Source organism: Rattus rattus, chromosome X (assembly GCF_011064425.1).
Source record: "Rattus rattus isolate New Zealand chromosome X, Rrattus_CSIRO_v1, whole genome shotgun sequence".
NCBI lineage: Eukaryota > Metazoa > Chordata > Mammalia > Rodentia > Muridae > Rattus > Rattus rattus.
The window spans coordinates 79,641,160-79,653,809 of NC_046172.1; the positions used below are offsets into that span (position 1 = coordinate 79,641,160).

At 36.4% G+C, this 12,650-nt stretch overlaps 1 pseudogene; it reads left to right on the top strand.

The window, feature by feature from the left end:
- The first annotated feature begins 2,191 nt into the window (after window positions 1-2,191).
- On the top strand, window positions 2,192-6,638 carry LOC116888013 (annotated as a pseudogene).
- The last annotated feature ends 6,012 nt before the right edge of the window (window positions 6,639-12,650 follow it).

The window sequence follows — 12,650 nt, forward strand, 5'->3', positions numbered from 1 at the left end:
CTTCTTAGCTTCATCAATCTTACCTAGTTTTGGGGAATATATATATGCCACATATGGGACAGTCTCTGAATGGCTCTTCTCTGTTCCAAACTTTGCCTCTATATACCCTCCTATGAATATTTTTGTTCCCCCTTTTAAGAAAGATTGTAGCATCTGTACTTTGGTCATCTTTCTTGAGCTTCATGTGCTCTGTGGATTATATCTTGGGTAACTCAAGCTTTTGGGCTAATATCCACTTATCAGTGAGTGCATACCATGTGTTTTTCTGTGATTGGGTTTCCTCACTCAGGATATTTTCTAGTTTAACCATTTGCATATGAAAATCTTGAAGGCATTGTTTTTGATATCTGAGTAGTACTCCATTGTGTAGATGTACCACATTTTCTGTACCATTCCTTTGTTGATGGGCATCTGGGTTCTTTCCAACTTCTGGCTATTATAATTAAGGCTGCTATGAACATAGTGGGGCAGGTGTCTTTGTTGTATGTTGGAAGATCATTTGAGTATATGCCAAGGAGTAGTATAGCTGGGTCCTCAGGTAATACAATGTCCAATTTTCTGAGGAACCACCAGACTGATTTCCACAGTGGTTGTACCATTTTGCAATCCCATCAACAATGGAGCAGTGTTCCTCTTTCTCCACATCCTTGCCAGTATCTCTTGTCACCTGAGTTTTTGATCTTAGCCATTCTGACAGGTGTGAGGTGGAATCCCAGGGTTGTTTTCATTTTAATTTCCCTGATGACTAAGGATGTTGAGCATTTCTTTGGTGTTTCTCCAGTTTGATCTCCTCAGCTGGGATTCTTTGTTGGTTCTCTGTTTCCATTCTTTATACATGCAAATATTTAGTTATACCAGCACCATTTGTTAAAGATGTTTTTCCCCAACACATTATATTGTTTCAGCTTCTTTATCAAAACTCATTGGTTCATAAATGTGTGGTTTTATTTCTGGGTTTTCCACTTGATTCCATTGAACAATCTGTGTTTTTATTACAGGTGGAACTATATAATTTTAAGAACCTTCTGCACAACAAAGAAAACAACTCCCATTATAAAGATATACCCTAAAAAATGGAGAACATATCATTTAACTGTTATGTCAGATGGAAAATTAATAGCGTTGATTTATAAATATCATCAAAAGCTAAGCCTCATACCTGCAAATCATTCAATGAATAAACATGTTAATGAACCAAAAAGTTCTCAAAAGAAAAAAAAACAAGTTAGACAATAAACATTTGAAAAAATATTTCAAATTATATAATGACCAGTGCATATGAATTAAAAACAACACTGATAATCAATATATATCCAGTCAGTGTGGCTAGCACCATGAAGGAAGCAAATGAGATTAAATATTGGTGAGGATGTGGTACAAGAGAAAACATTATTGTTCATAGAAATGTGCACCTGGTATAGCCAGAATGCAAATCAGTACAACAGTTCCTCAAAAGCCTCAAGACAGGAATTCTTTATGATATACCTATAATATTTAAAGGATTATATGTTAATATACAATAGAGATACACATACATTTAATGTATTGGTTATTTGTGCAAAACAGCCAAGAATTGGAACCAATTTATCTACTCAGCAGTTGAATGGATAAAAAATATTAGGTATGTTAAGGACATGGTTCACCCGTTAAAATCTAAGACTTAACAACTGAAAAAGATAAGGAATCTTCACATCATGTTATTTCTATACAGTTATAAAGGAAAATGAAAGTATGACATTTTCAGGAAAATGGGTAGAGTAAATGATCATTTTTAGACAAATTACATCAGACTCAGAAGGACAACTATCATGTTACTATCATATGAAGAATATATATATATATATATGTATATATATATGTATGAATATAATGTATAATAAAGACTGCATATACTTTTTTTTTTCTGGAGCTGGGGACTGAACCCAGGGCCTTGTGCTTCCTAGGCAAGCGCTCTACCACTGAGCTAAATCCCCAACCCAAGACTGCATATACTTATATACCTAATATATACTATATAAATATATATTAGATATGTAATTATACAAATATATAGTATATAAATTATATATATAAATCATGAGGTGTGTGGATGTGTGTTTTAGTGTCGTCTTCCTTTTTAAAAATAATGATCAAAGGATGGAAAAATTAAGATAGTGAAGAATGCAATGGATTGCATATGACATTGAACAAGATGAGGCTTGATGGAGATACAAGGACTATGGGGAAAGGGAATGGTAATGGTAATAGAAAAATGCAAAATATAATAGCATGTATGGATAAAATGCCATAACTAGACCCATAGAGTTGTATTATAACTTTAAAAATTGTTGACAAAAGTCTAGAAGTAGATGACAAATTGTCCTGCTTCTTTTTTCAATGGGAGGTAACGTTTAAGTAAAGGTTTTTGTCTAGAGAGTAAGTTTTCTTTCTGAGGAACACTGTATTTAATTCAAAGTTGTTCCATTAATCTTCACTTTTCAAAAATGTAAAAAAAAAAATAAAAGAAAATATTCTTTGAACTTCCTAAAAGAATATGCCAGATTTCCTGGAGTGAAATCACTGAAAAAACCTTGTGGTTTCTTAGTGCTGTCCTGCCAGAAAGCTCTGAATATTAGCAGTCATTTGACTTTACAAGTTGATGGCTTTAACAGCATCTTCTATAGAGGACTTGAGCTCAGTTATGATCCCCTATATTTTACTAATGCTCTGGGTTTTAGAGTTGTTTTATCTTATGAAATTAATTCTGACTCTAAACACCATCCATTTTTTTTGTTTAAGTAACTTTTCTTGTTGCAACATTGAGAGTGTCTACTGTCAATCTTGCTATAAACTGGCATTGAAATTAGGACCTTAAATAATACTAACATTGCTGAGTATAATTCAATTACGTCATTAGACATATAGAAGTTTGTTAATGGAATTTTGAAGGTAGTTCACTACATTTTCTTTCTTTCTTTCTTTTTTACTTTTTTACCAATTAATGTATTTACATCCAGACTGAAGCCTCTCCTTCCTCCTCTCTGCCCAGTCCTCCTTTCTCCCCCCAATATCCTCTCATCTACTTCTTTCTTTCTCCTCATGTAAGGGGAGGCTTCCCATGGATGTCAACCAGTCTTGGCATATCAAGTTGCAATAAGACTAGTGAATCTTATATTGTGACTAGGCAAGGCAGTCCAGCTAGGGGTAAAGGATCTAAAGGCAGACAACAGAGTCAGACACACCTCCTGCTCCTCCTGTTAGGGGTCCCACATAAAGACTGAGTTGCACAATGATTAGATATGTGTCAAGGGCCGAGGTCAATGTCATTCATGCTCTCTGGTGGTTCAGTCTTTATGGGCTTATATAGGCCCAGGTTAGTTTCTTTTTTCTTTTCTCTTGTGGCTGCCTTTTCCTCTATGGCATCTTCAATCCTTCCTCCAGCTGTTCCATGGAATTTGAATGTTCTGCCTAATGCTTTGCTGTGGTTCTCTGCATTTGTTTCTATTAGTTGTTGGGTAAAGCCTCTCAAATGACAGTTATGGTTGGTGACTGTTTGCATGAATAGTACTCCCACTGGCAATGTAGGAGTGTTCTTGCTCCACATTCTTGCCATCACGTGCTGTCACTTGAGTTTAAATCTTAGCCATTGTGATGGTTATAAGGTAAAATGTCAGAATCTTTTGAATTGCATTTCCCTGATGACTAAGTGTGCTGAGTATTTCTTTTAGTGCTTCTAGGACAATAGAGATTCTTCTGTAGAAAATTCTCTATTTACCTCTGTACAGCACTTTTAAATTGGGTTATTTGTGTTGTTGTTCTTTAAGTTTCTGAGTTCTTTAAAATTTGGATATCAGCCCTTTATAGGATATAGGGGTACTGAAGATCTCTTCCCATTCTGTGGGCTGTCATTTTGATCCATTGACTTTGTCCTTTACATTACAAAGTCTTTTCAGTTTCATGAGTTTGCATTTATCAATTGTTGATTTTAGTGTTCTATTCAGGAAGTTGTCTCTGTATAATACCCTCAAGACTATTCCCTAGTTCCTTTTCTATCATGTTCAGAATATCTGGTTGTAGGTTGAGGTCTTTGATCCACACAGATTTGAGTTTTGTGGAGAGTGGTCAATATGGATTTAATTGCATCTTCTGCATGCAAACATCCAGTTAGACTGGCAACATTTGTAGAAGTTTTCTTTTTACCATGGTATGGCTTTTTATTTTTCCACTGGCTTCTTTATTGAAAGTCAAGTGACTTTCCAAGTGAACATTGAATGTGCCTTGGCTCGAGGCATTTTGTCTGCCCAAGCTAGCTCTAGGCAAATCAAGCCTTCAGTATCATTAGGCACAAGTAGGATCCTATGAAGAAGTATGGGCCTGACTGAAAGTCCCCAAAACAGAAGGGTACAAACAACAAACTGGTCTTATATTTACTTGTAGCTGGTGATGAGATTTTCTAGAGGCTCTAAGTCATGCTTGGAAGAGGGTAGCCAAGAGGAGGTTGAGTTCTATTGCCCTCTCTAAGCTAAATAAGTCTCCTGGGATTAAAACATTGCCTGGAGAGTTATCCAAAGGAGTAGCCCAGGCTTGAGATAAGAAGCACTCAGTACCAATTTAAAAAAAAAAATAAAGGGGATGAGGAGGAAGACTCTGAGAAAGATGGTGTGGCAAACCAGGGGGACCTTCATGGTTCTGAGGACAGTGGTGAGGATATCATGGATGACTATGGAGCTGACTCTCATGCAGAGGATAAGGAGTAAAAGTTGTTGTCCATCTAAAGAACTGCTCTGAAGCAGAAGGCCAAGAGGTCACCACTGGGGACCAGTGAAGTGAAGAGAACACTGATGAGGATGAAGATGATAATGTTTCCCTTGAATCCCACCCAGAAGGGATGACAAAGCAGAGGGGAGTTTGCACATTAGTGTGGAAGATAAAAAACTTTTATGCTGCCCACTGCAGAAGGAGATGGAACAGGATTCAAAGGCTCCAGATCTGCAATAAGTTCACAAGAGGATCCAGGATATAGAATGGGTGCTTCAGAATTTTGGGCTCAGTTAGAAGAAGACTGGTCACATTCTTCTGAGTATCTGAATTGGCTTCAGAAGGATCTAAGCACTTAACTATTCTTATGGAAAGTTTCTGCTCAGCAAGCTAATGGAGCTGTTCCTCTTATTTGATACAGTTCTTAAAAGCTAATGTGTCCCAACAAGTCACCCTTCTCATCAACACCTTAAAAATCATCACAGAGACCTTACTCAGGCATGGATCAATTGTGGGGTTAATCTGGATCAATTGGGAAAATTGTCCAAGTCTGAACTTGTGGTATATGATTTTTCAATGCCTATTGGCTCCACTCCCGAGTAACTGACTGGGCAGTATATGCTGCAGAGAGCTTGGAATTGTTACCTGTCATGGTCCCTGCACCTTTGGAGCATGAGAAGTTCCTAGACATGTGTTGTGCTCCTGGAAGGAAGATCAGCAACATAGCTCAGCTGATAAAGAACACAGGTATGATCCTTGTCAATGATGCCAATACCGAGTCACTCAAAATTGTCATAGGAATCTTGCATCGGCTGGTAGTCACCAACACCATTATCAGCCATTATCATGAGTCCCAGTTCTCCAAGGTGGTGGGGGCTTTGATCAAGTGCTACCAGATGCTCCTTGTAGTAGCACAGGAGTCAGTTCCAAAGACTGTGCTGTGAAAATGAACAAGGATAAGCAGGACATCCTGTACTGTGCCGACCTTCAGAAGGAATTGTTCAGTGCTATTGACTCAGTCAATGTTACCTCCAAGACCAGAGGCTACCTGGTCTACTGAACCTGTTTCATTATGGGGGAAGAGAATGACTATATGGTAGACTATGCCTTGTGAAACAGGAACCTGTTGGTGGTTCCTATCATCCTGGACATTGGCCAGGACGGTTTTACCTGCTTTTGAGAAAGACGCTTTTACTCCACTCTGTTCCACCCATGCTTCTATCCTCACACTCCTAATATGGATGGTTTCTTTATTGATAAATTGAAGAAAATTTCCATTTCCAGTTCCATTCCCCAGTCCCATACAGCAAACTCAGCAGAGCTACCCCTACAGAACCTGACCTGAAGGCTCATGTCCCACCAAAGTCTGAGAAGAGTAGTCAGCCTGCTAAGAAAGCTAGCAGAGCTGCAAAAGGCAAAGCAGCAGTTGGTGACCCAGCAACATTCCAAGAAGTCCTTCCAAAGGATGAACAGCATCTCCAAAGAGCCAGACTTGTCCCTTTTACCTTCTGTCTCAACAGACCAAGTGTCTGCCAGGCTCCTGGAGAGCAGTTAGTCTGCTGGTTAGAAAAGCTGGTGTGTTCAAGAAATAAAAGATGGCTGGGAAGCTAAAGCAATGGGGACACAAATGGAAGCACTCCAAGTAAGCTGCTTTCACAAAGCAGAGTGGTCCTCCAAAGGGGAAAGACTGTGATCAATCCCTTGGGAAAACCAAAAAGATACAGAAAGTAAAGCAGCAGTTATCAGAGCAGCCTGCCAAGAGAGCTCCTTTTCTGAAAGAAGATGCTGTCCCCAAGGGAACCTCTTCCCCCAATGTGTCTCTCCCCAAATCCATCAGGCCCCCACTAGCCAAAAGGATGAAATCTATGACAAAGGGCAGCAGCCAGCCACTGTTGTGTTAAATGAACTTGGAAACTAGACTGCTGGTTTGTTGACATTGTCTCTGGGTGGCAACTCATATTCCACTGAAAGAAGAGCCTCCCCACTGTGCATATCCTAAAAATAATCAAGTGTCCATAGGTATGTGGATTTATTTTGGGGTCTTTGATTCAATTCCATTGGCTAACTTGTCTGGTTTTTTGCCAATTCCACACAGTTTTTATTACTATTGTTCTGCAGCACAACTTGAAATTAGGAATGGTGATACCTTCTGAAGTTCTTTCATTGTACTGAATTGCTTTAGCTTTTCTGAGTTTTTTTTTTTTCCATATGAAGGTAAGGAGAGTTGTTTCATGTTCTGTATGAATTTTATTGAAATTTTGATGGGAATTTATTTGAGTCTGTCGATTGCTTTTGGTAAGATAACCATGTTTACCATGTTAATGTACTGATCCATGATCATGAGAGATATTGCCATCTTCCGATAACTTCTTCAATTTCATTCTTTGAAAACTTGAAGTTCTTGTTATACAGATCTCGTTGGTTAGAGTTATACCAAGATAGTTTATCTTATTTGTGGCTCTTGTGAATAGCTTTGTTTCCCTAATTTATTCCTCAGACTATTTATCATTTGTGTGAAGGAAGACTCTTTATATATTTTCTTTCTTGTGTTAATTTTATACCCAGCTACTTTGCTGAACGTGTTTATCAGCTACAGGACTTCTGTGGTAAGTTTTGGGGTCATTTTTGCATACTGGCTTATTATCTGTGAAGAGTGGTACTTTGACATCTTCATTTCCAATATGTATTCCTTTGATCTCCTTTGGTTGTCTTATTGTTCTAGCTAAAACACCAAGCAATTTATTAAACAGATAAGGAGAGAGTGGGCAGCTTTGTTTTGTCATTAATTTTGCTTTAAGTTTCTCTCCATTTAATTTGATGTTGGCTATTGGCTTACTCTATATTGTTTTTATCATGTTTCCACATGGACCTTGTATCCCTGAACTCTCCAAGCCTTTTATCATGAAGATGTGTTGCATTTTGTAAGAGAATTTTTTGTTTCTAATGTGATTATCATGTTTTTTCCTCCTTTCAGTTCGTTTGGTGGTTTGCAATTATAGAATTTTATTTGTTGAACCACACCTGCATCTCTGGAATGAAACCTACTTGATCAAAATAGAGATGATGTTTTTAATATATTATTAATTATGTTTTGCAAGTATTTTATTGAGCACATGTTAGATCTGTGTTCATAAGAGAATTTTTTCTGAAATTCTCTTTCTTTGTTGATTTTCTGTGTGGTTTAGGTATCAGGGTGACTATGGCCTTCTAGAATGATTTAGCCAATGTTCCATCTCTTATTCCTATTTTGTGGACTAGTTTAGGGACTGTTGGATATTATCTCTTCCTTGAAAGTCTGGTAGACTTCTGCACTAAAACCATTTGCCTCTGGGCCATTCTTTGTTTGTTTGATTTTTATTTTGGTTGGGACACTTTTAATGAATGCTTCTATTTCCTAAGGTGTTATAGGCCTCTTTAATTCATTTATCTGATCTTGATTTAATTTGGTAAGTGGTATCTATCTAGAAGATCATCCATTTCATTTTTATTTTCCAATTTCATAGAGTATAGCCTTTTGAAGAAAAAATGAATCTTTGAATTTTCTCAGTATATGTTGTTATATTTTTCTTTTTATTTCTGATTTTTAAACTAGGGTGTTCTCTCTCTGCCTTTTAGTTAATTTGGTTAAGGTTTATCTATCCTGTTGATTTTTTTAAAGAACCAATTCTTGATTTCATCAATTCTTTATTTTTTTTTCTTTTTTTCGGAGCTGGGGACCGAACCCAGGGCCTTGCGCTTGCTAGGCAAGTGCTCTACCGCTGAGCTAAATCCCCAACCCCTCAATTCTTTATAATGTTCTGGTTTTATAATTTATTGATGTCAGCCTTATCTTTGATTATTTCCTGCAATCTACTCCTCTTTGCTGTGATTGCTTTTTTTTCCATTCAAGAGCTTTCAGATATGCTGTAAAGTCACTAGTATGTGATCTACTTTCTTAATGAAAGCACTTGCGCCTCTGAAGTTTCCTTTTAGCACTGCTTTCATTGTGTCACGTAAGTCTGAGTATGTTGTGCCTTCATTTTCATTGAACTTTAGAAAGTATTTGACCCAGTGGTCATTCAGAAGAGTTCTTCAGTTTCCATAGGTTTGTATGCTTTCTGTTGTTTGTGAAATCCAGCATTAATCTGTGGTAGTCTCATAAGATACGGGGCTGTATTTCAATTTTCTTATATCTGTGTCCAAGTATGTAGTCAATTTTGGAGAAGGTTCCATATGGTGCAGAGAAGAAGGTACATTGTTTTAAGTTTTGGTGAAATGTTCCATAGATATCTGCTAGGTCCTTTTGATCCAAAATGTTCTGTTAGTTTCATTATTTCTCTGTTGGTTTCTGACTCAGTGACCTGTCTAATGGTGAGAGTTTGCTATTGAAGTCCTTCAGTACTATTAAATGAGGTTTGATGTGTTATTTAAGCTTTATATAATGTTTCTTTTACAAGTGTGGATGGCTTTGCATTTGGGACCTAGATATTCAAAATTGAGACATCATCTTGGTTGATTTTCTTTTGATGAGTATGAAGTATCTTTCTTCATCTCTCTAGATTACCTCTGGTTGAAAGTCTATTTTATTAGCTATTAGCATGGATACTCCAGCTTGTTTCTTTGGTCCATTTGCTTGGAAGATTTTTTTCTATCCCTTTACTCTGAGATAATGTCTGTTTGTTGCTAGAATGTATTCCTTGTTTGCAACAGAATGATGGGTCTTGTTTGCAACACAATGGTTTTCTCACCCATTATGTTATTCTGTCTTTTTATTGGTGAATTGAGTACATTGATGTTGAGAGATATTAATGACCAATGGTTATTAATTCCTGTTATTTTGATGGGGCTAGTAGTAGAATTGCTGCTGCGGAGTTACTCCCTTCCTGAGGTTTCTTAAGTGTATTTAACATCTTTGGATTGGGGTTTTCCTTCTAGTATCTTCTGAAGGGCTAGATTTGAGGATAAATATTGTTAACATTTGTTTTGTTCCTCTGTGGTAACTGAAAGATTTTCTGAGTATAATAGTCTGGGCTAGCATCTGTGATTTCTTAGAGGGTGCAAGGCAACTGCTTGGGCCCTTCTGGCTTTTTAGAATTTCTGTTGAATAATTTATTGTATTTATGGTAGGTCTGCCTTTTTCCCTTGCAGCTTTTAATATTCTTTCTTTGTTCTGTATATTGGATGTTTTGATTATTAGGTTGTGGTTGGATATTCTTTTCTGGTCCAATCTATTTGACATTCCGCAAGCTTTTTCTATGTTTATAGCCATTTCTTTCTATAGATTAGGGGATCAGGATCTTTCTTTTAGGATTTTGATGAAAATATTTTCTGAACCTGAGAATCTTCTCTTTTTTTAACTTCTCTTTATTTTTAGGTTTGGTCCCCAGTACCAGTAAGAAAACAGGTGGGATTGTGGACTGGAAAATGGAGTCCAAGCGGTAGAGTGCAGTTTAAGGGTGACAGGAGTGTTTTAAGGGAATATGGTGGGAAAAGGCTTCAGGCAATACCTTAACTGTTTGTTCTTGGTACATTCAGACTTCTGGGAATTTGGCCAGAGTGATGGTATGTGAAATTGAGCACAGGGTATGGGATGATCTTTACAACTGTTGGGGATATTTTGAGAGAAGGTGGTGGGCAGAGGAATAAAGGGGTAGGAAATTCCCTGGAGTCCTTAGTATTGGCAGGCCTCAGGGAAGACAGGAAGAGTTGTGGGGTAGAAAATGGAGGTCAGTTATGTGTTCAATTTACCACTGGCAGAGGAGAGAAAACAGATTTATGGGGCAGAAAGTAAAGCATAGGGTCCAGGGGCTCACCCTATATATTCTTAATATTTCTGACTGTTTTATTTTCTCTTATCCTTAGCCATAAATGCACCATAATTTCACTTTAAATTATTATAGTCCATATGAATATAATTACATTCTTATCATTTTCTCACTTTTTTTACTTTTCTCTTACTTGTAAGTGTCTTTTAATCTACAGCATTTTACTGAGTATACTGTTTTCCTCACTTATTCATTTCTCTCAGGGTTGATTTTAATTTTAGTCTATCTCTAAACTATATAGCATTCACCTTTTATATTTTTCTTATTTTTATGGGTATTAAGTTATTTTTTTCTTAATTTTTAGAATCACTATTTGCGGATTTATAAATTTAGCTTTGGTTTAGATGTATTCTGTTCTTCGAAGCTCATAGGTCATGGACATGTTTTTCTTTCTTTTATTGAATAGAGACTGTTTTCTCACATGATATGTCCAGATTACAGTTTCCTTTCTTTTTATCCCTCCAATTTCTTCACAACATTTTTCTCCCATCTGGATGTATCCCATTACTGTCTCTCATTATTAATAAAAAAAGACTTTAAGGGATATAAAGAAAAATAAAACAAAACAAAACAAAGCATATTAGAAAATCACAATACAAACAGAAAGAAAAGACCCCAGAAACTAAGAAAAGGAACAAAAACGAGATACAAACTAGTACATTTGGGAATTCCTTATAAGCATTAAATAAGAAACCATAATATATATACAAAGGACCTGTAGGGTAAAAGAGTATATATGTAAACAGCTATGACATGACATTAAGAAACAAAGAAATTCGATATGCTGTTTGAGTGCATTTTTTTTTGTCCATCTATTAATATGCATTCAGGCTATTTTCAAGAATAGAGCACTGCCCCCTAGTTAGACTGCCTAAGGGTTTATATTTTCATTGATTTTCTCAAAGGACCAGCTCCTGGTTATGTTGATTCATTGTATAGTTCTATTTGTTTCTGCATTGTTGATTTCAGCCCTGAGTTTATTTCTTGCAATCTAACACTCTTGAGTATATTTACTTCTGTTTGTTGTAGAATTTTCTAAAGTGCTGTCAAGCAGCTAGTGTTTGGAGGCACTCACAGCTATGAGTTTTTCCATTAACATTGCTTTCATTGTATCCCTTAAGTTTGGGTATGTAGAAGGCACAAAGACAGAATCCAAATTAAGAAAATCAGAAATGAAAATGGAGATATAACAACAGAAAATGAAAATTATTTTTAAAAATCATTAGACCCTATTATAAAAGCCTATATTCAACAAAACTGAAAAATCTGGATGAAATGGATTAATTTCTAGACAGATACCAGCTACCAAAGTTAAATCAGGATCTGATAAACCATCCTAACAGTGCCATAACCCCTAAAAAATAGAAGCAGTCATTAAAAGTCTCCCAACCAAAAAAGGCACAAGACCAGGTTGGGTTTAGTGCAGAATTCTTTCACACCTTCAAAGACGACCCAATACCAATATGCCTCAAACTATTCCACAAAAGAGAAACAGAAGAAATACTACCTAATACATTCTTTGAAGACAAAGTTACACTGATACATAAACCACACAAAGACCCAACAAAGAAAGAATTTCAGACCAATTTCCCTTATGAATATCAATGGAAAATATTTAATAAAATTCTTACAAACCAAATCCATGAACACATCAAAACAATCATTCACCATGATCAAGTAGATTTCATCCCAGGGATGGAAGGATGGTCAATATAAGGAAATTAATCAACATAATCTACTATATCAACAAACTCAAAGAAAAAAAAACAGATGATTTTCTCATTAGATGCTAAGAAAGCATTTGACAAAATTCAACACCCCTTCAGGTTAACAGTCTTTAAAAGATCAGGAATTCCCAGTGAACTAGACTGTTGGGGAGAGGGCAGCAATGGGGGGAGGGTTGGAGGGAACACCCATAAGGAAGGGGAGGGAGGGATGTTTGCGGAAACCGGAAAAGGAATAACCTCAAAAATGTATATAAAAATACTCAAGTTAATAATAATAATAATAATAATAATAATAGATCAGAATTCAAAGACCATGCTAAATATAGTAAACACAATATACAACAAACCAGTAGCAAACATTAAACTAAATAGAGAGAAACTA